Here is a 26440-nt window from a genome sequence, read left to right as displayed (position 1 = left end):
GGGTCCGCCTGGACCCGGACCTCGTGCGGTGGCCCCCAGCCCCGGCGTCACTCCCGCCACGCCCTCGTTTGCAGGCTCCCGGACTTGGCTTCGACCTTTCGCAAACCGCCTAGCTGGGAAACTTTATGCGTCTTTCTTTTCTTAAGCCGCGGGGAGCCGAGGTCTGCGGGCGAGCCGCGCGCGATGGGGGTTGCGGCGCGGCCACAGGAGGGCGCTCAAGCACATGGGTGCGGGTCAGTCTTTGGGGTCCCGTCTCGACAGTGCTGGCGAGCGGCGGGGGTCGTTCTCCACGAGTTGCTCAGGTCCCATTCCGCCGAGGCACCAAGCTACATCATTCAGGATATGATGACTCAGGGAGGATCATTCAGGCCCCGGCTTCCCTTTATTTCCTCTCTGCTCCCGACATTTTTGGTGATTTCACAATTGCTTAGCGCTTGTCCAGGGACTGTGTGGGAGTGTGAAGCCAATGAAGGCAATTTGAAACTCACTAGTGTAGTTTGGTGTGGCAACACAAACGAAATCGACCTCAACCGCATTTATGTTTATTACAGTACTCTTAATCTATCAGGTGTTATTGAGCCATTACTTTGTGGACAGGGCCAAGTGCTTTGGGAAAGAAAAAGAAAAAGCCAAGAACGTGGCTGTGCTCCCAAGGGACTGTCTTCGTTTTCCTCTGGAGCAAGTGTTAAGGCAAGACCCACATACAATGCAGGACAAGATCAAAGTAGTCCTGAGTTTACACATACGCATCCCCGCTGTCTGCCAGAGGGAGATCAGCCCCGCCCAAATGACCAACCGAAAGATGCCTGCCATTTGTTGGTATTTGAGATGATAGCATTTGTGCCAGATCATGAAGTATGGAGGCCATGTGGGGAGGCAGTTTTCAGGGCTGCATCCCCACCGTGTGAATAAAGTGGTGAAGCAACACACAGCTCTCTGGAGAGTGAGAGAGGCAAATGAATGAAACTGGTTAACTGGAGTATTAACTGGATCTTCCCACTGAGCTGAAGTATTTAGCTTGCAGGTGTGTTTACCTCTCCCCAATCTCCTCCTGATGACTTCATTTATTGATAGGAATTTGAAATCTAGGGGTCGTGTTAATCCTGCATGAAATACCTCCAAAATTCAGGAGATGGTCAAGAAAACAACCAGTTCTGGAATCTTCTCTACTACCTGCAAATTATAAGTTAATGTATAATTCATTTGGACTAAAGCATGATTCAGTTTCTTTAAGGTCATATTCTGAAATAGTTTTCTACTTGGTCAGAGAAGCAGGGGGACATTTTAGATTGATAGAGGTTTCTAACTGGAAGGATTCAGGTGCACCAAATCAGATGATGGGTGGAGAGGCCAGCCCAGCTTGCCGGAGGTTAGACCCCAGAGTCTGACTGGCAGTAAACCCACAATGACCATGATACCCCTTTGCATTACTCCCTACCAACCTGAACATCGAAAATTGGGAAGCACCTTAACAGGGTCCTCAAAGAAGACCATTACCATCAATTTAGGTAGACTTTGGAATCCTAACTTTTAACTCTTGATTTGCTTTAGGCACAATTCATGGACTTATAGAAGTTCTGGAACTTATTTCTGTTTAACCACCACAGTTAATTAGTAGCAGTATCCATATTTTTAAAAAATGGGGCAAATGTCTTGTCTCAAAGTCAATGAAAGAACCAACACCGTGTCTGTACTCTTCCCCCCCCCCCACCCTTATCCCATTTAACTCCTTGCGGAGGGGAGTGTAAGGAGCACTGGTGTGTTATTATCTACTTTCTGCAGATAAGTAAACGACATTCAAGGACGATTAAGTAATGTACACTAGGCCACACAACTAGTTAATAGCCAAGCCAGAACCAGAGCCGTGGTAAAAACCATTCTTTTTCCCCCTTATTCTGCTCTTTGCATGTCACGAGTACTTACTCCAGAAAAGCAAAACACATTCCTTGAAAACAGATAAAGTCAGCACTACCAGCTAAGTGAGAAATTAAAGATCTCTTGAACTGTTTCAGAGAGTACTGTTTCTACTATTTCTCTAGCCCTATTTTAGCTTGTAAGATGTTCCCTAGTTCCAGGAAGGATCAGCTTTAGAAGATAAAGAAAAGAAAGCTGAACTACAGTCTAGACAGAGTGTTGGTGTGTGTTCTGTTTTAGACATTAATTTCAGAATAAAGAATTATGAGAAATGAAAAATCCCTTCCTTCCTCCCTCCCTCCCTCCCTCCCTCCCTCCTTTCCTTCCTTCCTTCCTTCCTTCCTTCCTTCCTTCCTTCCTTCCTTCCTTCCTTCCTTCCTTCCTTCCTTCCTTTCTTCCTTCCTTCCTTCCACAGAGAGAGAAAGAGAGAGAGGAGGGGAACGGGGAAGGGAAGCATTCATTGGTTGCTTCTCATGTGTGCCCTGACCAAGGATCGAACCCGCAACCTTGTTGTTTCCAGATGATGCTCTTAACCAACTGAGCTAACTGGCCAGGGCCTCCATGGATTAATTTTAATTTAAAAAATTTCTCCTCATTTATGTTCAACGTTGTTGTCTCTTGAACTACACATAAACCCGTTGGAAAGCTCTGCTCAGTCAAGGGCCCTAAGGGCTGATAGTTAATCATAAACAGATAGTTATCATTGCCTTCATTTGAAATATTTGGTGATGCAGATTCTGGAGTTTGAGACTTGGAAGGGCTATTTAGAGTGATCTGTAGTTAAGCCACTTCACTTTGTGGAGGAGAAGAAGAAAGTTGCAGAAGGTTCAGTTAGTCACCCATCTCTAGCTAAGGGCAGGATCTAGGCCAGAACCAAGGTGTTCTGATTTTTAGTACAAAGCTGTTTTACTGCAGGATAGGGGTTCTCCCACTCCCCCCCCCCCCTCCAGCTTCCTTGTTGGAAGGAAATATTATCCCTAAGCATGATATGCAGATCTGTAGTTGAAGGTGGGTTAGAGACTTTGACCTTGTATAGTATATTTAGGGGGTAGTCAGCTGACTGGAGGGGTGGCCAGGGGGGCCTCTATTTGAAGTTGGTTACTTAGATTGTATGCTTATTTGTGGTGGCTTTGGATGTGCAGCTCCTTGTAGATTATGGTGGAGTTCAAGACCCCTCCCTTCCTAAGACATTCCTTGGTGCTGCCACTGGCTCCAGCATCCCAATCCCAAACATCATCTTCATGACTCCTTGGGGCACAGTCTGATGATCACCCCTCCCTGACAAGGTACTTAGCAGCAAGGTAAGCATTTTCCTAGAGCCAAGCACATACTAATACATCTAAGGCAGGACTCCTTTTGTTTTCATTGCTTGCTTTAGTGTTTAACAGTTTCTGTTCTGACTGCATTAAGATTAATGTGTGTACTTTTAGGGATTTTTTTTGTGGCCTTTAGGGATTTGGTGCACAATAAAAGATAGAAACACTCTTCTCCCTTCAAAGAAAAGAAGAAAGAGGAAGGGAGAAAAGAAAAACAACTTTCTTTAATACAGAATATTATTTTGTTCTGTGCCTTGGCAGGGAGCCAGTGCACTTTATCGAGCCTCCCTGAGTCCCCAGTGACTTTTCTTGCACACATTTCTGAGAACAGATTTGGGATCGGGGTGGTGCCATCTCTGCAGTGACCTAAATGGAGGTGCCAAAATGCTCCTCAGTGCCTCTCATTCTCTGTTTCAAATGATTTTTGTGGACAAAGTGGGGAAGAATCTTTTTTGTTTTTTAAAAGATTTTATTTATTGACTTTACAGAGAGAAGACAGGGGTGGGAGGGAATGAGAAGTATCAACTCACAGTTGCTTCACTTTAATTCTTCAGTGATTGCTTGTTGTACGTGCCTTGACCAGGCAAGCCCAGGGTTTCGAACTAGCGACCTCAGCACTCCAGGTTGACGCTCTGTCCGCGACGCCACCACAGGTCAGGCAAGGGCAGAAACTTTTTAAGAGATTTTAAGTTTGGTATTGGCTTTGACAGTTGTTTTTTTTTTAACTTTAGAGAGAAAGAGGGGAAAGAAGGGGGAATCATCAATTCATAGTAGTTGCTTCTTATATGTATCTTGACCAGGAGCAGCCTCTGTTCCAAGTTGACATTTTATTCACTGTGCCACCACAGGTCAGGCAACAGTTTATTTTTTGTACAAAGTGATACCCCTGAGTATAACGGCTCCTGGGATTAATCTCGTAGACCTTCTCCAAGATTCATCCAATCATAATTTTGAAAATGTTTTTTAAGAATGAGCAATATTAATTTAAAAAAAAGAAGAAAGCAGACACACAAAAAAAGAAAAACAAAAAAAACACTAAAAAACAAAAGAAGATAACAAGATAAAACAAAAAACAACAAAAAAAAAATGAACACTACTGTGACTCTGCCCCTTTTGAATGTCCCGCAGTAGCCTGGTTTGGAGGAACCAATGCCAGGGTCATGGGGGTGATTTCTGGGCCATCGCAGTAGCTCCTTGCTAGCTCCACAGCCAGGAACGATGTTCCCCGCTCTGCCCAGCCATCTTGCAAAGCTCCTTTTGGTCGTGAAGGGTTCCTGGGGAGAGGGGCAGGTTAATGGGTAAGTGCAAACCTTTCACCACTAATGGATCAGACAACAGGGAGCAGCTGCCACCCTCCTGGACGGCCAGTGAAGTTGACTTGCTTTATGAAGGGCACTGCGTTTTCCCTGTGAGTTGGCTGTGAATGTCCTTCACACAAAACAGATTCTGGGCCTTGAGAAAATGCATACTGTTATTATCAAAACCCTACTTAAAAGAGGGTGGTAATTAACTTTTGGTTTTCATTTACCAAGGCAACGTGTGAGTCCCTAAAGCTTTTAAAAATCAACTTAGAAACCCTGTCTGAGTATTACTGATATTCAGAGAAAGGCAAGTTATCTTCTTTTCAGGAAGGCTTTCAATTTCAGGTGACTGGAGAACACTGTTTTTAAGAAAGCAGTTTTTACGAAACATATTTTCAACATTCAACCTCTATAAGGTCTTCCTCTGGCCCCACAGTGTCAATTAGGAAAGTGTGTGTGTGTGTGTGTGTGTGTAGAGGATAGGGTTCACAAAGTTGTTTTAAATGTAGTAGTGTGTGCACAGTGAAAGGCAGTAAACGTGTTTTTCAGGGGCGGTGACTACTGGCAAAGTTCGTTGAGGTTCATTGCCTTAGCCACTTGAGTGAGGGCATAGGTGTTCTGCCTGGCCTGAATGGGCTTTGACCTGCTTTCTGTTGCCTGGAGGTCTGTATGTCAAGTAACTCTGAAAACCTTTTTTGAAAACCAGCAAACACTTCTGTCTCTGTTCAGAGAAAAAGACAGATACAAAGCTCAGCTGATTTGCGCGAGAAATCAGGAAGGTTTTCCACATCTGAGCAAGTTCAGCCCACGGGGAGAGGAAAAAGAGAACTTCAGACTGCAGGCTGCCAACTGCCTGGCCGCCCTGTCTCATGCTTGAAGTCAGGAATTTTGTGGTATTCCCCAGTGGAGATATTTTTGTAGGCCACATGGCAGATAAATTCCAAGTGTGTTATAAGTATTAAAACTGAAAAACAAATTATATCTGGAAAATGTTTGGAAGCCTGACTTTTCAGACCACACATCCTCCCACTTACAGAAACTTGTCAACAGTTCATACAAACAGATGGAATCACAGAAGTGCACACCTGCAGGGCCACGGTTTGCGTGAAACCCAGTGGGAATAGTGCAGTGTGATGGCCCTGCAGCTGAGCCCTCACAGGGTCCCCAGCCCCTGCTGCTGTCATGTGTTAAAACGTGGAAGTTTATAGAAAACTTGGGGGCGTATAAGTGGAAATGTCAGCTCCTCATAGACATCGTTCGTGACTACTCCTGGAATAGTCTTCCCCTATTGTTCTTTATCTTTGCACTTCTTTTTTTCCTGCAGAAATTTATCATAAGCAGTACTTTATTTATTTGTTTACTTGTTTGTCATCCTAGAGCTTACGGTCCACAGGCCATTGGAGGAGTTTCATTGCCATTATAGAATAGGTTATTGTGATGGTTGCACAACTCTCTGTAAATATATTAAAAACCATTCAGTTGGGATATTAAATACATCTCAGTAAAGCTGTTTGCTTTTTAAAATAGAGATGCCTGTGGATTTTTTCCCAGCAGAATAGACTATGTTCAGAGAGAGGGAGAGAGGGCCATTGATGAGGAAGTGCTTGAATTTGAATTATGAGCACACTGAAAAATTATGGTCCCTGTCCTCAATGAGATGGCTCTGGTTGTCTTGAATTTAGCTTTTGTTTTATTTATTTATTTTTTTTGGAGAGAGAGAGAAAGGGACAGATAGGAAGGGAGAGAGATGAAAAGCATCAATTCATAGTTATGGCACCTTAGTTGTTCATCGATTGCTTCTCATATGTGCCTTGACTGTGGAGCTCCAGCTAAGCCAGTGTGACCTTGGGTCCAAGCCAGCAACATGGGCTTCAAGCCAGTGACCTGGGGTCATGTCTGTGATCCCATGCTCAAGCTGATGATCTCGGGGTTTTGAACCTGGGTTCTCATTGTTCCAGGTCAATGCTCTATCCACGGTGCTACAACTTGGTCAAGCCTGAATTTAGCTTTTTAAGGGAGGTTGTTCTCTTCCGCAGCAGTGTGTATGGGGGAATATCTGCCAGATTTGAGTCAGCATGACCATAATTTAGGTCAGAGCTTCATACTTAAGGGGAAAAAAATAATCACAGCTTGAATACTTGCCCTCAGGCCAAATGCATGGTTTTAGTATATTGGGGACCCTCATCGATAGATTTCACAATCCTCAGGAGCCCCTCCCAGGCCCACTGACAATGGGACAGAGGCTGGTGGCCGTTGTGCAAGAATGGTACCTGGTAACCTTCCTGGCTGTGGCTCCACGTGCATTTCTCTGTTTTCAATGCTTATCGAATGGGAAGTAACGTGCTAGCAGAATGAATCCTAGAATACATGTTCCAGGGGAGCAGCTGGGTCTGCAGGGGCCTGAGTCCTCTGCCTTAAGACCTCCTATCATGGATTTTTTTTAATTTTAATTTTTTAATTTTTTAATTTTTTTTTTACAGAGACAAAGTCAGAGAGAGGGATAGACAGGGACAGACAGACAGGAACAGAGAGATGAGAAGCATCAATCATTAGTTTTTCGTTGCGTGTTGTAACACCTTGGTTGTTCATTGATTGCTTTCTCATATGTGCCTTGACCGTGGACCTTCAGCAGACCGAGTAACCCCTTGCTCGAGCCAGTGACCTTGGGTCCAAGCTGGTGAGCTTTGCTCAAGCCAGATGAGCCCGCGCTAGGGCTGGCAACCTCGAGGTCTCGAACCTGGGTCCTCTGCATCCCAGTCCGATGCTCTATCCACTGCGCCGCCTGGTCAGGCTGGATTTTTTTTTTTTTTTAAGGAGGCTAACTAGCTATTTAAACTATGTCTTAATAGACTCAGTCCAGGAAAATCGCCCAGGTTGGCAGATCACTAGAAGGGAGCCCTGCTGCACAGGACACACTGTCTTGGCTGTTGGCTGTACCCGTGACAGAGGGAGTCTAGGGTCACCTACAACTTCCTGGCTGACTGCCTGTGCAACATTATGCAGGGCTCTTTGTTGATTTAGAAACACAAAAGCCAGAGTTCACCAAGGTTTTGACATCAAGTATTAAAGTGACTCATTCGTTCATTTCCCAGCACTCTGACAAAAAGGGCCTGCTCTTAAAAACTCCTTTTTAGACTTCAGTGGAAGTCGACTCACATACCTAAACAGGTAGCTAATGTAAGTTCTTCATCAAATTTATTTAATGACTCTTCACGTTTCTTTCTTTTCCTTTTTTTTTTTTGTATTTTTCTGAAGTTGGAAATGGGGAGGCAGTCAGACAGACTCCCACATGCTCCTAACCAGGATCCACCCGGCATGCTCACCAGGGGGCGATGCTCTACCCATCTGGGGCGTCGGAGCCACTCTAGCGCCTGAGGCAGAGGCCATGGGGCCATCCTCAGCTCCCGGGCCAACTTTTGCTCCAATGGAGCCTCAGCTGCAGGAGGGGAAGAGAGAGAGAGGGGGAGGGGTAGAGAAGCAGATGGGCACTTCTCCTGTGTGCCCTGGCCGGGAATCGAACCCGGGACTTCTGCACGCCAGGCTGATGCTCTAACACTGAGCCAACCAGCCAGAGCCTCTTTTCTTTTTAACGTTTGGGTGAAGCATGACCTCGAATTTCTGTTGTTCTTCAACAAAGAAAAGAACCTCATCATCCTTTAATTCCTCTAAAATTATGTCTGATGATCTTTAGGGTGTTGTTTCTTTCAGAGAATGAATCACCGAGAGAAGTAAGATTGCCAAACAAATGTAATTTGATGACGACCTATTATGTTGTTTGAGCACCTAATTTAAGCAGCTCATCTCCAAAGACTGCTCTCCTGCCCCATGTCATCTATGTGTGTAACACACGCGCACACACACACACACTCTCAAGTCTGATTATGTTTGCTGTATTAAGTTTCTGAACACTGTTGTTTTTTTTACACCAAAAATGACCAGTCAACGTATTTAGAAGAACATATATCAACTAGAAAATGAGAAGTCACCATTAACTTGGATGCTAATACAGTAGTTCCTCCTAATCCTCAGAATACATTTCAAGACCTCCAGTGGATGCCTGAGACAGCAGATAATACTAAAAACTCTATATACACTGTTTTTTCCTCCACATACATACCTATGATATCGGTAGGGACCAGGTTGACCAGCACTGCAAAAGTGGGCGGTTTTTATAAAAAGTTTGACGACCCCTGAAGGGTATGCGTAACAAGTTATATGAATGGCTTTGGGACCATTATTAAATAAAGTCCTTAAACACAAGGATTCTGATACTGTGACAGTCAATCTGATAAATAAGTTGGCTATGAAGTGACTAATAGGTGGATAGCATATACAGTGTGGCTATGCTGGACAAAGGGATGATTCACGTTCCTGGTGTGACAAAGTGGGACCCCGCTAAGTCTCATCGTTTTAGTCAGAATAGCATACAACTTCAAACATGGATTGTTTATTTCTGGAATTTCCCACTTTATGTTTTCAGACCCTGGTTGACCACAGACAGGTAACTGAGACCGTGGAAAGTAAAACTGTGGGTAGGGGTGGGGGTTGATGTATAATGAAGTTGTTGAAACCGGCAGGTGCACTGGATCTTATTTGCTGAATTGTTAGTGTTTCCCCAAAACTGTGCAATATATATATTTTTTGTTTTAAACATTATAGTAGGGTAACCCTGGCCGGTTGGCTCAGTTGGTTAGAGCATGGTCCCAGTATGCCGCCGTTGGGGGTTTGATCCCTGGTCAGGGCACATACAAGAATCAACCAAGGAATGCAGAAATAGGTGGAACAATAAATCGATGTTTCTCTTTGTCTTTCCCCCTCCCTCTCTAAAATAAATAAATAAATAGATAGATAGATAGATAGATAGTTTTAAAAAAATGAACATTGTAGTGGGATTTACTTATTTACTTTTAAAATGGCAAAGTGTTATCTTGCCTGAACTGTGGTAGTGCAGTGGATCAAGTGTCGACCTGGAATGATGAGGTTGCTGGTTTGAAACTTCGGGCTTACCTGATCAAGGCACGGATGAGAAGCCGCTATGAGTTGATGATACTTCTCGCTCCTCCACCCCCTTTCCCACCTCTCTCTCTCTCCCTTCCCCTCCTTTGTCCCTTCGTTCCTCCCTACCTCTCCCCCCTCTCTAAAATCAGTAAATATTTTCTAAAAAAGAGTCAATTATCTCTTTGATTCTCTGGCCAAAAAGTTTCCAGCTTGTATAGTCAGTTTATAAAGACAGTGATATGACCTGTTAGTAACTATTGCACCCGAATTTCCTGAAAGTGTTGTGGAGGACTGACTGAGTAGTGCCTCGAAAGCTGAGGATTACACGTTCACTTTGCTTATCTGAGCCATCTCTATCTTTGTGTCTTACCTAAATTGTGAAAGTGACTTGGCCTGACTGTATTAGGAGCTAGACCTGTGTCACAGGGTCAGGTTGAGTGTGGCCTTGCAGTAACCTTGCTTTTATGCACATAATAAAATAGCACTGTGTGTTTCCATGATGTATTCCGTGTAACATCCTGTTTGGAAAGTGTTTTAAAATTTAATTTCTATTTTACAAGCTTGGATTGATAGCAGCCACATTTCACATGCAAAGGAGGATGCCTTTTTGTCTCACTTAGTCCTTTAGTGGTCCTAGGAGGGACGTATTATCATCCCATTTTACAGATGTGGACCATGAATACTTGCATTGCTGGTCAGCAGCAGACCTAGGTTCTCACCTAGGTGGTCTGTCTCCGTAGCCCATGCTCTTTGTCTACCCAGTTTTACCTTAGAACCCTAAAGCTGGAAGGAGCACTAGAGATTATTTGTTAAAGATTAAGTTACTTGTTCAGGATTATCAAAGGAAATAGTTGGGGGAAGGCAGTTCTTCTATTCCAGTTAAGCTAAGAAAGTGGTCCACAAGTTTTATCTCCCACTGAACAGTTTCACCCAAGTACTAAACCAAGTGACATTTCTCAGCTTAACTTTGATAAATGAGTCATCTTCCTTTGAAAATATCTTTTGTAGTTCATGCTCTAAAATGAGAACCACCTCTATACTTTTGAAAATTATTCCTTTTAATGGCAGTAAAAACCTTTGGGCATTCATAGACATCAGCAGCGGAGATGTTCGCTGATGAGCACCTGTGAATTTTTCAGACTCAGTATCTAAAAATAATGATAGAAACAGACAAGCAATACCATGTTTTTGGAGCATGTAGTCAAAAACTTAGAACTCTTCACTTGGAGGTAAGCAAACTGAACAGCATGAAAGATAATCAAAATGTACTATTCAAATTGAATGGTATTTATTCACTCTTCCTGCTAAGATGGCTCACCTTTGTTAGCATTTCATCCTGAGCTGTTTTACCAAGTGTACACACAAATGAACACCTCAGGGGCTTAAATAAAATATTTTAACTTGTGACAGTTTTTTTTTAATGGAACTGTAAAAGATCCAAATTAAAAGTTAACCTCAAAAGATATTTACTATTATCAAGAATATTAAAACAATGAAGAAATAAAACAAACAAACCTGTCCTACTTTCCGCAGTGGAGATTCAGAGATATTTGCTCTTTGCCAGCACTATTGAAATAAACACATAATTCCCTAAAATGAGCTTTTCGAAGGGACCACATACTTAATTGGGTAGATCTGTATATTCTATTCTGGTTAGTTTTTTTAAAAAATAATAATTTTAAAAACTTGTAAAATATATATTGCATTAAGTTGGCTATTAAAAAATTCTGTTTAAATTGATTTTAGTCAGGAAGGGAGAGAGAGAGAGGCAGGAACATTCATCCATTCCTGTATGTGCTATGACCGGGGATTGAATGGGCAACCTCTGTGCTTCTGGCCGATGCTAACCAACCTAGCTACCTAGCCAGGGCAAAAATTGGCCATTTTAACTGAGCCATTTTAAAGTATAGAGTTCAGTGGCATTAAGTACATTTGTACTGTTGGGCAGCTATTACCACCATCCATCTTCAGAATTCATCTTGCAAAAGTGAAACTTTGTGCCCGTTAAACAATAACGCCCCATTCTACTGCCCTCCAACCCCTGGCAACTACCATTTTACTTTCTGTCTCTGAATTTACTACTTTACATATCTACTCAGGTTTTCTTTTTCTTTTTTTTCTCTTCAGGTTTTCTTTTATTTTCCTTTCTTCCTTCCTTCCTTTCTTTTTTTTTTTTATTAAGTGAGAGGCTAGAAGGCAGAGACAGACTCCTCTTGTGCCCCGGACCTGGATCCACCCAGCAAGCCCTCATTGGGTGATGCTCTGCCCATGTGGGGCCACTACTCTGTTGCTCAGCAACCGAGCTGTTTTTAGCTCCTGAGGTGAGGCCATGGAGCCATTCTCAGCGCCTGGGATCAACTTGCTCAAACTGAGCCATGGCTGTGGGAGAGTTTTTCTTTATTCTTTTTTAAGATTTTTATTTATTCATTTTAGAGAGAGAAGAGGGGGGAGGAGCAGGAAACATCAACTCCCATATGTGCCTTGACTCCGTATGCGCAAGCCCATGGTTTTGAACCAGAAACCTCAGTGTTGCGCCACTACAGGGCAGGCAGAGCATTTCTTTTTTTTTTTTTTTTTACAGAGACAGAGAGTCAGAGAGAGAGATAGACAGGGACAGACATGAACGGAGACATGGGAAGCATCATCATTAGTTTTCCATTGCGCGTTGCGACACCTTAGTTGTTCATTCATTGCTTTCTCATATGTGCCTTGACTGCGGGCCTTCAGCAGACTGAGTAACCCCTTGCTTGAGCCAGAGACCTTGGGTCCAAGCTGGTGAGCTTTTGCTCAAACCAGATGAGCCCGCGCTCATGCTGGTGACCTCGGGGTCTCGAACCTGGGTCCTCCAAATCCCAGTCCGATGCTCTTTCCACTGTGCCACTGCCTGGTCAGGCAGCATTTCTTTTTAAAATATCCTTTATATTACTTTATCATTAAACTTATACACCATTTTCTGAAACAAACCCAATAAAACTTAAATTTAGGAAACTAAACTAGAACTTTTCCTGAGTTCTGCTTTCTTTCAAAGGCAGGAAATGGCTGGACCAATGTCCATATTTTGGGTGACATTAATGACTCAAGTAATGACCTGTACCTTTGCCACAATAGCTGACATGCTTGAAAATTTAAATTCAAGATTACCTAGTACTATTTTGTCGTTTAACAGAAAAAGTGTATTTTTGTTCAGAACACTTAATAAGACGGGGAAAAGTACCTGGCATTTTAAATAAACAGGGTTGGCACTAACAAGTGTTCTTCTATTAAAGTAGAAGACAGACTATTTGATTAATGATAATGCTTTATTCCTATAGCTGTTGGAAATAGACATTAATTGGACCCTTTTTTTCTGAATAAAGAAGTAGAGTTAAAATGTTATTTTATTCTTTCAGGAATTTGTGAATGTTTAATTCAGGAGAAAAAATAATTTAAGTTGGTACGATGGCTTGTTAATCAGTAACTTTGTAACATTAAAATTCTTGTCAATTTCTTAGTGATGTCTGTAAGTAGAGTTTTCAACTCACTATCCAATAACCTGGATTTCAATAGATTTTATAGGCTGATGGTCCTGCCATTCTCAGGGAGAAGTTCCATACCTTGTCCAAGAGAGTAGTGGGATCTAGAAACAAGTGAATATTCAGAGTTTTAATCTAGTCTAAGACGCATTTTCCAGTGTGCCTGTGATACCTCTTGGGTGCGTTGAACCTCTAATGCGCCTGAAATATCAGACATTTATAATACAGAATCACAGAAAACAAAACCCTTGCTACACCAGTCATCACCATTTAAACAAGCTAGAGAACAACCCTGGATAGATGTTTGAAGAAACAAAGCATGTAATCACCAGCTTGTATGGACAGACAGATAGTTCTGAAAACGAAGGGGACGTTGCCTGAAATGTGTGAGTTCCTTATGGGTCATGCGCTGGTGACATAGTTCTACATGAGGAGCATTGTACTGAGTTTGCTATAATCTGAAATTATGATGATGCAAATGCTAATGAAAAGACTAATGTGGCCCCTGAATACCACCTCACACATACCCATCATTCTGGTTATTTAGTGTCCATAAAAGTGGTGCAGTGGGTCAACGTGGTTTATCAGTATTGAAAAGATGCTGTGAAAACAGATGGTTCTTTTGCTCAGTGAGACAGGTTTAAAGATATGAAATGTGGCCTGACCGGGCGGTGACGCAGTGGATAGAGTGTCGGACTGGAATGCAGAAGGCCCAGGTTCGAGACCTCGAGGTTGCCAGCTTGAGCGAGGGCTCATCTGGTTTGAGCAAAAGCTCACCAGCTTGAGCCCAAGGTCACTGGCTTGAGCAAGGGGTTACTCGGCCTGCTGAAGGCCGGCGGTGAAGGCATGTATGAGAAAGCAATCAATGAACAATTAAGGTGTTGCAATGCGCAATGAAAAACTAATGATTGATGCTTCTCATCTCTCTGTTCCTGTCTGTCCCTGTCTATCCCTCTGTCTGACTCTCTGTCTCTGTAAAAAAAAAAAAAAAAAAAGATATGAAATGTGGTTATTTAATCCCTTCCCCCCTCAAGTGCAAAAAGTTGAGTGACGAGAATGACATTTAATCAGTAGGGTACAGATGGTACCATGCAAGCCAGAGACCCACACCCTGGGCTATTGAAAGCCATGACAAATGCTCATTTTTGGATATGATGTCTTTGCTGCTCATAAAGAGACATCATATCCAAAATGAAAAACCTTTAGATTCAAGATTCAATAGTTCACCTCTTTTGGATTGTTTGACGGAAACTTGGACATGGCTGAGTGTAATTATGTTTTTTTAGCAGTATGACTTAAGGTGCTACAGATATACTTAAGAAGTTTCTTGCCAAGATCTGGCTGAAAAGGAGCTTGGTTGTTGTTTCTTTTTTAAAAAAATAGTAATTAGGCTATTGGTTGTCCATCCAAATGGAATAATCCCCTTAGGCCATTTAAAGAAAAACACTTCCAAAAGGGTCAGGCATATTTAAAATTAGCCATTATGTAGGTAGTTGCTCTGCCTTTGCCTACAACTCCTCTAGTAGTTGTTTCTTTAAAAACAAACAAACAAACAAACAAAAAAGTTGGTCATGTCTGCCAGACACCATCTTATTTTTCAAAGGGGTTCAGAACTGGTTCTTAGATCAAAAGCCCCAATCTGTGGCGTCAGCTGCTTCATCACGGGGTCAGCCATTTTTTATCTGTGGAATGGCTGTGCACTGTGCTCTCCTAGCCTTTGGACAGTCTCTTCTGTGGACCTGGAGAAGGAACTGCCTGAGGGCTTTACAGGCCCTCTTTTTGAGAGAAGTTAAGAACAAAAGAGAAAAGAAGCACCAAGAAGTGGGGCTGGAGAGAGTCCAGGCCTATGTTGCTGACTGTGCAGACCTTAGATATGCCCTGGGCTAGATCCGGTTCACCCTGATGCAGACTCTTGATGGTAGGCCACCGCTCCCCCCCCCCCCCCCAACACACTGTTTGGGTGTGTCTCATCAAACTGGTGTGTCTCATCTTCTAGCTGGAAGATCAGCTTTCATTCTGCTGTTGGTTGGGTCTTTTTGAATTGCAAATCAGCCACACCTGACGGGGTCACATTTTAAACCCCAGTAATTGTCCCAGCTCCCACTGGGAGTTTCATCACTCCCTGATAAAAAGTATAATTATTTTTAAACATTATTTTTCTTTCATTTTTCTGTACCATTCATTTAATTAAACACTTTGTGTTTTGTCACCTTGAGCCAAAGTAACATGTGATGCCCTAAGTTGGGTTTCTGGTGTGGGATGGCACAGTACAGGAAAGAGTATGCACATGGCATTAGGGGAACTAGCTGAGTCCTTGCTGTGTGATAATCCATGAATTGATTTAGAAAGACTCGAGATTTTCTTGGGCTTCAGTTTTTCCAGCTATCAACTACTTCTCTTTTTGCCTCCATTAAAGGACTTGACTACATGAGATATGGAGCCTACAAATGTAAGGATGCTGGTAATTGTCTATCTGTGGTTGCTGAATGAATACCTAGTAATCATGCGTTCCCTGAGCCATGCACAAAATGATAATTGTCTCACACTTTTGAATTCCTTTATTTTAGGGGGACCATCTAGTACGGTAGACATTTTGGAGTCTCTACTTTCCAAATGGCCCCGGGAAGGAATCCTGAGATAACCACAGGATCTGAGTTTGCGGAGTGAAAATGTTATGCCATAGTAACACACATGCTGAAGGATTAGTTTATTTCCAGCCCTGCAGGGGCTATGAATTGCTTCTTAAAATTTTATTTTCCAACACCATTATGTTTATGTTGCTATGGTGGTATGTCCTTTGCTTGGGTGTCAAGATTGCTATTGAAAATAGATAGGCCAAAATAATAGCTTAACAGGTGGCTGTTCTTTATGATTCTGTACAACTGTTTTGCAGAAAAGTGCTGTGCAAGTATAGGACACAACTGTGCCCATTTAAAAAAAAACATTTCTACCCTTTCCATTTTATATGTAAACGCACCCCCCCCCCCCCCCCCGCCTGCCTTTTAGGCAGCGCCATGCTAATTTCCTGTAGTAACACAGGGTAAGGCTTCAGTGCATTATATTTCTCAGTGCATGTCCTTTCCTTATTTTGTGTAATTGGAGCCCTCCTAAAAATAACCATTCTTTTCTTAATGTGATTCTTTTTATAGCTGATGTACTCTTTATTTAAATGGAAGACCTCTTTTTAATATGCCATGTATACACACAAATATAGATACACACACACACACACACACTCATATCAATATTTCCCTGTAGGGGAATATGGTAGTAGAAATTGTTTTCCATTGACATGATCATTGTTGGGCAGATAAAATATATTATGCTCACTTTGTTAAAGATGGCGCTGCCCACATGGAAGCCAGTCACCCAGGTGATATTAATGTGTGTTGGGGGTGGGCTGTGGGCAGGCCGGATCCTTGTAGCCTGGGGGCTTGGTTTTAGGACTAAGCCTTTCCCACCCTTTTTGATGTGGGGTAGTGCAATCCCATCATGCCCCAGATATGTGACTTTGTATTAGAGACTTCCCTATTTTGTATATTGGATTAAAAGTTTTGATTTCTACACTATAAAATGGGGGCAGACGGGAGCTTGCTCTCTTGGTTCCTGAGATTAGCATTAGAGAGCAGAAAGCAGAGAAAGGCCATGTGGAGGAGGTCTGGAGAAGCAGCCAAGATGGCGGAGTGTTGAGTGAGAGGCCAGTTTGTGCAGAGTTTGTGCAGGGAGAAGGAAGGAGATGGGGAACAGAGGTGAATAAGTCTGGTGAGCTAGGAACCTTTTATTCTAGGAAACTTGGATAAGTCAGTAGCTTTGTGAGCACTGAATGAGTGGGTTTTGGAGCCCAGTGTGTGTTTTTACTTGCCCGCCGGGTGCAAGCTAGGATTAAAGATGATGGCCCACCAGTTTTTGGCTCTGTTGTTTCTTTACCGACTGTCCAAATCCAAAGCGAACCTGCATGGGCCAGGCGGCTGTGATGGTGGCCCTGGCTCCTGGCTTTACATCATTTTCTTACTTTTGAGATAAAATCATAGGAAGACCCCAAGCATTAAGACAGTTCAACTTCTCACCCACTGTCAGAACCCTTAATAATCTTGTGTGGTGGTCATCCTGCCCTTTAGTTCAGCACCAGCATGGGAGGTGCACGTTCTTTTGTGGGGTGACCTTTTCTATGACTGTCCTCTTCCACAGGTTAGAAGACACTTTCTTGTGCTTCGTGGATGTCAGCCTTCTAGAACCTTTGTGATCATTCTCCCTTCTACCTTTTAGAGTGACACAAACACAGGCCACTTCCATATGCTGGCTCTTTAAATATTTAAGGAAAACTATGATGTCATCCTTTGGTTTGTCTCTCCTACAACTTAACATTCACAATTTCCCCAATGATTTGCACCATGAAATAGTTTCCAGACCCCCTCCTCATTCCAGTGGTCCTCCTTTGATATTGCCCTTTAAAAAAACCATGAACACAGTGCTCTGTAATAGGGGGTCAGCAGACATTTTCTGTAAAAGGCCAGATAGAAATAGTGTAGTGTTGTGGGTCATTGTGGGTCATAAAGCTTCTCTCAAAGCAACCCCACTCTGACCTGTCTCGCAGAAGCAGGCAAAAGTAACATGTAACTGAATGAGCACGGCTGTGTCCTGTTAAAATTTTATTTCTGGACACTGAAATTGGAATTTTATATGATTTCCACATATTATAAAATATTATTCAAATTTTGATTTATTTCAGCCACTTAAAAATGCAAAACCATTGGTAGTTCATGAGCCATACAAAGACAGATGTGGAGGACCAGTACAGAAAACACAGTACCTGTTACTTCAGCACCTCAAGCCTTGGTGATGGCACAGGCTTGGCCACCATGATTGTCAGAAGCCCCATCAAACAGCTGGCTGCCTTTGACAAGGTGCTCAACTCACTCAGGTCTTATCGTCTTATCCAGGATATTTCCTGGTGCAGTGAAGTCTGTCTTTACAGTGTGTGTGAAATCTAGAAACACCTGCAGCCTCCTAGCACCAACAACCATTACCACGGGACTTTGAAGTGTAAATGCAGTGAATGGCATCTGCTGATATCAAATTTGACATAATATTTTTTATTCTTTTTTTAAAATTAATTTTAATGGGTGACATTGATAAATCAGGGTACATATGTTCAGAGAAAACATCTCTAGGTTATTTTGACATTTGATTATGCTGCATTCCCATCACCCAAAGTCCAATTGTCTTCCGTCACCTTCTAACTGGTTTTCTTTGTGCCCCTCCCCTCCTCCAATCCCACCCCTCTCCTCCCCCCAACCTCGTAACCCCCACACTCTTGTCCATGTCTCTGAGTCTCATTTTTATGTCCCACCTCTGTATGGAATCATATAGTTCTTAGTTTTTTCTGATTTACTTATTTCGCTCAGTATAATGTTATCAAGGTCCATCCATGTTGTTGTAAATGGTCTGATGTCATCATTTCTTATGGCTGAGTAGTATTCCATAGTATATATGTACCAAAGCTTTTTAATCCACTCATCCACTGATGGACGCTTGGGCTGTTTCCAGATCTTCGCTACCATGAACAATGCTGCCATAAACATGGGGGTGCATTTCTTCTTTTCAAACAGTGTTATGGTGTTCTTGGGGTATATTCCTAAAAGTGGTATAGCTGGGTCAAAAGGCAGTTCAAATTTTAATTATTTGAGGAACCTCCATACTGTTTTCCACAGTGGCTGCACCAGTCTGCATTCCCACCAGCAGTGCAGTAGGGTTCCTTTTTCTCCACATCCTCGCCAGCACTTATTCTGTGTTGTTTTGTTGATGAACGCCATTCTGACTGGTGTGAGATGATATCTCATTGTGGTTTTAATTTGCATTTCTCTAATGATTAGTGATGTTAAGCATTTTTTCATATGCCTATTGGCCATCTGTATGTCCTCTTTGGAGAAGTGTCTATTCATTTCTTTCACCCATTTTTTTTCCTTTTTTTTTTTTTTTTACAGAGACAGAGAGTGAGTCAGAGAGAGGGATAGACAGGGACAGACAGACAGGAATGGAGAGAGATGAGAACCATCAATCATTAGTTTTTCATTGTGCGTTGTGACACCTTAGTTGTTCATTGATTGCTTTCTCATATGTGCCTAGACTGTGGGCCTTCAGCAGACCGAGTAACCCCTTGCTGGAGCCAGCGACCTTGGGTTCAAGCTGGTGGGCTTTTGCTCAAACCAGATGAGCCCGCGCTCAAACTGGCGACCTTGGAGTCTCGAACCTGGGTCCTCTGCATCCCAGTCCAACGCTCTATCCACTGCGCCACCGCCTGGTCAGGCATCGCTCATTTTTTTTTTTTAAACTTTACTTATTCATTTTAGAGAGGAGAGATAGACAGAGAGGGAGAGAGAGAGGAGAGAGAGACAGAGAGAAAAGGTGGGGAGGAGCTGGAAGCATCAACTCCCATATGTGCCTTGACTAGGCAAGCCCAGGGTTTCGAACCGGCGACCTCAGCATTTCCAGGTCGACGCTTTATCCACTGCGCCACCACAGGTCAGGCCCATCGCCCATTTTTTGATTGGATTGTTTGTCTTCCTGGTATTGAGTTTTACAAGTTCTTTATAAATTTTGGTTACTAACCCTTTATCAGACATATTGTCAAATATATTCTCCCATTGTGTAGTTTGTCTTTTTATTCTGTTCTTATTGTCTTTAGCTATGCAAAAGCTTTTTAGTTTGATATAGTCCCATTTGTTTATCCTTTTATTTTACTTGCCCGTGGAGATAAATCGGCAAATATATATATATTGCTGCGAGAGATGTCAGAGAGCTTACTGCCTATGTTTTCTTCTAAGGTGCTTATGGTTTTACGGTTTACATTTAAGTCTTTTATCCATTTTGAGTTTATTTTGTGAGTGGTGTAAGTTGGTTGTCTAGTTTCATTTTTTTGCAGGTAGCTGTCCAGTTTTCCCAACACCATTTGTTGAAGAGGCTGTCTTTACTCCAATGTATGCTCTTACCTCCTTTGTCAAATATCAGTTGTCCATAAAAGTGTGGGTTTATTTCTGGGTTCTCAGTTCTGTTCCATTGATCTATATGCCTGTTCTTATGCCAGTACCAGGCTGTTTTGAGTACAATGGCCTTGTAGTATAACTTGATATCCGGAAGTGTGATACCTCCCACTTTATTCTTCCTTTTCAAGATTGCTGAGGCTATTCGTGTTCTCTTTTGGTTCCATGTAAATTTTTGGAATATGTGTTCTATATCTTTGAACTAAGTCATTGGTATTTTAATCAGTATTGCATTGAATTTATAAATTGCTTTGGGTAATATAGACATTTTAATGATGTTTATTCTTCCTAACCGTGAGCACGGTATATGCTTCCACTTGTTTGTATCTTCCCTGATTTCTTTTATCAATGTTTTATAATTTTCCGAGTACAAGTCTTTAATCTCCCTGGTTAAATTTATTCCTAGATACTTTATTTTTTTGGTTGCAGTGGTGAAGGGGATTGCTTCCTTAATTTCTCTTTCTGACAGTTCATTGTTAGTGTATAAAAATGCCTCTGATTTCTGAGTATTAATTTTATATCCTGCCACCTTGCTGAATTCATTTATCAGGTCCAGTAGTTTTTTGACTGAGATTTTAGGGTTTTCTATATACAATATCATATCATCTGCAAATAATGATAGTTTTACTTCTTCTTTTCCATTTTGGATGCCTTTTATTTCTTTTTCTTGTCTGATTGCTGTGGCTTGGACTTCCAAAACTATGTTGAATAAGAGTGGTGAAAGGGGGCACCCCTGCCTTGTTCCTGATATTAAGGGGATTGCTTTTAATTTTTGCCCATTGAGTATGATGTTGGCTGTGGGTTTGTCATAGATGGCTTTTATCATGTTGAGGTATGTTCCCTGTATTCCCACTTTTGATCATGAATGGGTGCTGGATTTTATGAAATTCTTTTTCCGCATCTATTGAAATTATCATGTGGTTTTTCTCCTTTTTGTTTATGTGATGAATCACATTGATTGATTTGTGAATATTGTACCAGCCTTGCCTCCCCAGAATAAATCCCACTTGATCATGGTGTATGATTTTTTTCATATATTTCTGGATCCAGTTTGCTAATATATATATATATATATATATATATATATAAAATCTTTTTTTTAAAATCTTTTTATTTTATTTATTTATTCATTTTAGAGAGGAGAGGGAGAGACAGAGAGAGAGAGAAGGGGGGAGGAGCTGGAAGCATCAACTCCCATATGTGCCTTGACCAGGCAAGCCCAGGGTTTTGAACCAGCGACCTCAGCATTTCCAGGTCAACGCTTTATCCACTGTGCCACCACAGGTCAGGCCCAGTTTGCTAATATTTTGTTGAGGATTTTAGCACCTATATTCATCAGGGATATTGGCCTATAATTTTCTTTCTTTGTGTTGTCTTTGCCTGGTTTTGGACTCAGAATTATACTCGCCTCATAAAAGGAGCTTGGAAGTCTTCCTTCCTCTTGAATTTTTTGAAATAGCTTGAGAAGGATAGGAGCTAGTTCTCCTTTGAATATTTGGTAGAATTCACTTGTGATGCCATCATGCCAGGTCTTATCTTTTTTGGGAGTTTTTTGATAACTGTTTCAATCTCATTTATTGTAATTGGTCTGTTTAGGTTTTCTGATTCTTCCAGATTAATATTTGGAAGATTATATGTTTTAAGGAATTTGTCCATTTCATCTAGGTTGTCTAGTTTTTTGGCGTACAGTTCTTCATAGTATTTTCTTACAATATTTTGTATTTCTGTTGTGTCAGTTGTTATTTCTCCACTCTCATTTTTAATTTTATTTATTTGAGTCCTCTCATTTTTTTGGTGAGTCTGGTTAAAGGTTCATCGATCTTGTTTACCTTTTCAAAGAACCAGCTCCTGGTTTCATTGATCCTCTGTACTGTTTCTTTAGCCTCTATGTCATTTATTTCTGCCCTGATCTTTATTATTTCCTTCCTTCTACTACCTCTGGGCTTTACTTGCTGTTCTTTTTCTAGTTCTTTTAGATGCAGGGTCAAGTTGTTTATTTGAGCTTTTTCTAGCTTCTTAAGGTATGCCTGTAATGCTATGAACTTTCCTCTCAGGACTACTTTTGCTGTGTCCCATAAATTTTGAGTTGATGTATGCTCGTTATCGTTCATTCTAGGAATTTTTTTATTTCTTCTTTGATCTCATTGTTAACCCATTCGTTATTTAATAACATGCTATTTAGTTTCCAAGTGTTTGAGTATTTTTCAGTTTTTCTGCTGTGGTTGATTTCTAGTTTCATGCCATTGTGATCAGAGAAAGTGCTCGATATGATTTCAATCTTCTTAAATTTGTTGAGACCGCTTTTGTGTCCTAACATGTGGTCTGTCCTAGAGAATGTACCATGAACACTTGAAAAGAATGTATATTCTGCTGCTTTAGGGTGAAAGGTTCTGAAGATATCTATTAAATTGAGTTGATTTAGTATGTCACTTAAGTCTGCTGTTTCTTTGTTAATTTTCTTTCTTGAGGATCTATCTAGTGATGTTAGTGTGGTATTGAAATCCTCTACTATTATAGTATTGCTGTTGATCTCGCCCTTTAAATCCATCAAAGTCTTCTTTATATATTTAGGTGCTCCTATATTAGGTGCGTAGATATTTATAATGGTTATATCTTCCTGTTGGATTGCTTCCTTTATCATTATGTAGTGACCTTCTTTATCTCTTACTGTAGTCCTGAAAGCTCCCTCCTTCTAAGCGACTCTGCTCTTAGTGCCACCGGAGAGCTTGTTTGGCTGGTGTTCTGCTTCCCTTTGCTGGTATTGCTGTTTCCAGGGGAAATATTCACTTCAGATTTGGGGAGTAACTCATCCCAGGGGTTAGGGTGGCTGTCTCCCAAAGTGTTTCTCCTGGTGCCTCCTAGATTACACTCTCTTCCTTCTACTCCAGTCCTCTCCTCTCTTCCCGTCCCCCAGAGCCCCGGGTGAGTGGTTGTGAGAGAGGTTTTCTGTTTGGTCCCTTTAAGAAGAATCCTGGGTCTGAGAAATCAGTCTCTTTCTCACAAACAGTATCCTGTCTTGTGTCCAGCTAAATACTGGCCATACACTTCTTCTAGGCTCTGGGGCTGCAGGGTGGGGTTTTGTTCCTGGGACTCAGGACCCTCCCCTCTCTGCTAAACTCATTTCCCGCCACGTGAGTCTCTCCTGGGTGCCATTTGCTCCAGGGAGCTGGGCAGCCCTCGCCGCCTTTCCTCTTTTCCTACCAGTCTCAATGTGGCTTCTTCAGTGTTCCTTGGTTGAAGAGTCCTCTTAGTTTAGTCCAAAGTTGGTTTTTCCAGATGATGGTTCTTAAAATTAGTTTGTAATCCACTTTGGTTCTGGGAGGTGGAAGTTGGTAGGTCCGCCTACTCCATCGCCATCTTGTCTTCCTCTTTTTTGATTGTTGCCTCTGGAATTTTAACACATTAACAACTCCTCTTGGCTTAGTGGCAGAGGTGGTAGGCATGTCCTTCTGTCTTTATCCAAGCCACTCACTTTGCAGTGACATCCCAATCCTGAAACATAGGTCCTAACTGCTCACCTTGGTGGCAGAGACCAGTATGCATTCGGGTGTAGAAATGAAGCCTTCAATTATACTAATAAACTTGAGAATGGATTATGCTCTACTACCTCATTAGTTTTAATTTTTAAAATAAGGTTCTCATTAGATATTTTGTGAAACAGTTTAACTAAGATTATACTTTAGCATGCAGAGGAGAAAATTTAGTAAATGGTGAAGCCGATTTTGTTTTAGCATCTAAACATTTAGTTAAAATTATTTATTTGTCTACATGGACATTTGCTTAGCATGGCTTTGCTTTCACAGAAGAAGAGAAAACAGAGGGCCAGCATTTGTGGAACATTCCAGTGTGCCAAGACCACTGTGTTCATTATCCTATATTTCATCCTTGCTGTCATCCTCCTAGGCAGGTCGTATTATTTTCACTTTACAGATAGGGAAACTGAGGCCCACAAGATTGGCCAAAGTCATACCGACAGTCAAAGACAGAACTGAATTCAAATTCAGGACTCTTTGGCTACAAATTTCATTTGCTTTCTCCAGTAACACTATTTATTGCTCTTTACAGCCAAAGGGAAGTTGGCACTCATTCATTATCAATTTAATTGTGTCAATGTAGACAGTTGATTCTGAATGGATATATATTCCTAAATTATTTACTGGATTGATACATTTTAGAGTATATGTCCCAAAAACTGTGATATAAAATAAGACTATTAATCTTAATGGAAAGAGAGTGTTAACTTGCATTTGCCGTATTTTGGTAAAACTAGAAACATAGATACAATTTTAGATTACCTAAAAACTATTACTGTATAAATCTTGAGGGAAAGCTCAGTTGTTTTTGGAAAGCTTCTCTGTTTATCTAGACTGGATCTTGCAAGAAAGCACTTCAAGATGTCATTATATGAATATTCTAATAGAAACTAATAGAGCCTAGATGAGAATGAGTGATAATCTAAAGATATCATTTCATTTAAGTCAGAGCTTTAAAGATACATTACTCCAGCAAAAAAGGAAGTCTCGTGGACATGCTCTTAATTCCACCTGCATCTGAGTCCTTAAAAGCAGATTTATAAAAGGGAGATGAAACAAATCTTCAGAATAAAATGTTGAAGCTCTGAAAGTAAAATATATTTCCTATTATAATTGTTTAATTATCTGAAATGGGTTCCTTAGTAACAGCCAGTGCTAAGAATGACAAAACCTCTGCTGAGATTAATTTGTGAAGAAGCTGGTTGATAGAACTGGTGACCACTCTGGTTTAGATTGAGCTCCTCAGAGGATGTGACTGTCACCACCTCTTTTAGCTCCCCATGGTTCATTTTATGGTGCTTTGCACATGGTGGTTGCTTAGTTAAGGTTGACTATATCACCTTATGGTCATTTAAATTCAGATCTGATTGTGGCTTGAAAAAACAGGAAAAATATATATTACTCTTTCAAATTTTTTTGATTTTGATGAATTCTTGACTAGGTATGAAGCCATATACCCATGAACCCATTGCCCAGCTTTATAAGTAGAGTGGTACAAGTTCATTTAACACTTTATATGCCCCTCCTTGGGTCCCAGGCTCTTTCTGAACAGGATGTCAGAGAGGATGTAGTCTTCAACAGCTTGCTGAGTTTTTTTTTTCTATTCAGTTTTTATGTTGAGATATAATGCACATATTATAAAATTCATTCTTTTTTAAAAAAAGATTTCTTTTATTGATTTGAGAGAGAGGAGAGAGAGGAAGGAAAGGAGGAAGGGGGATAGGAACAGGAAGTATCAACTCGTAGTAGTTGCTTCTTGTATGTGCCTTGACCAGACAAGCCTGGGGTTTTGAACCGGCGACCTCAGCATTCCAGGTCAACGCTTTATCCACTGTGCCACCACAGGTCAGACAAAAATTCACTCTTTTAAGTATATTACAAATCAGTAATTTTTAGTATATTCACAAAGTTGTGCAACCATCACCACTATCTAAAACTAGAACGTTTCTATCTCTCAAAAAGAATCTCTGTGCCCACTGGCAGCCACTCTGCATTCTCCACTTTCCCTAGCCTTTTGGTACCTACTAATCTACTTTGTATCTTTATGGATTTGCATATTCTGGACATTTCATATAAATGAAATCATGTAATATATGGCCTGTGTGACAAGCTTCTTTCCCTAAGCATAATGTTTTCAAGGTTCATCCATATTGTTGCATGAATCAGTATCTTTTTCCTTTTTTTTTTAGAGTTTTTTTTTTAATTTATTTTTTTTACAGAGACAGAGAGTGAGTCAGAGAGAGGGATAGGCAGGGACAGACAGGAATGGAGAGAGATGAGAAGCATCAATCATTAGTTTTTCATTGTGCGTTGCAACACCTTAGTTGTTCATTGATTGCTTTCTCATATGTGCCTTGACTGCAGGCCTTCAGCAGACCGAGTAACCCCTTGCTGGAGCCAGCGACCTGGGTTCAAACTGGTGGGCTTTTAAAAACCAGATGAGCCTGGGCTCAAGCTGGCGACCTCAGGGTCTCGAACCTGGGTCCTCTGCATCCCAGTCCGACGCTCTATCCACTGTGCCACCGCCTGGTCAGGCAGTATCTTCTTCCTTTTTGTGGCTGAACTTTATTGTATGGAAATGCCACATTTTGTTTATCTAATCATCAGCTGATGGACATTTAAGTTTTTCTACTTTTTGGCTATTATGGATACAGATGTTATGAGCATTGGTTTACAAGCTTGTTTGAACACCAGTTTTTAATTTTTTTGGATTTATACCTAGGGCTGGAATTGATATTCATATAAAAGTTCTTTTTAACTTATTGGGGAACCACCAATCTGTTTTTCCATAGTTGATAGCACTATTTTACATTCCCACCCGCAGTG

The 26440-nt window shown here is 41.4% G+C and overlaps 1 protein-coding gene across 1 annotated transcript in view; it reads left to right on the top strand.

Annotated features, from left to right (window-relative positions):
* Nucleotides 1–26440, top strand: part of PITPNC1 (phosphatidylinositol transfer protein cytoplasmic 1) — a 280286-nt gene that overhangs the window by 1508 nt on the left and 252338 nt on the right. The gene's annotated exons all lie outside the window — the stretch shown is intronic.

The sequence above is a fragment of the Saccopteryx leptura genome, chromosome 5 (assembly GCF_036850995.1).
Source record: "Saccopteryx leptura isolate mSacLep1 chromosome 5, mSacLep1_pri_phased_curated, whole genome shotgun sequence".
Taxonomy (NCBI): Eukaryota; Metazoa; Chordata; class Mammalia; order Chiroptera; family Emballonuridae; genus Saccopteryx; species Saccopteryx leptura.
The sequence above is the reverse complement of the archived record's forward strand: the minus strand, read 5'-3'. Positions and strand labels throughout refer to the sequence as shown.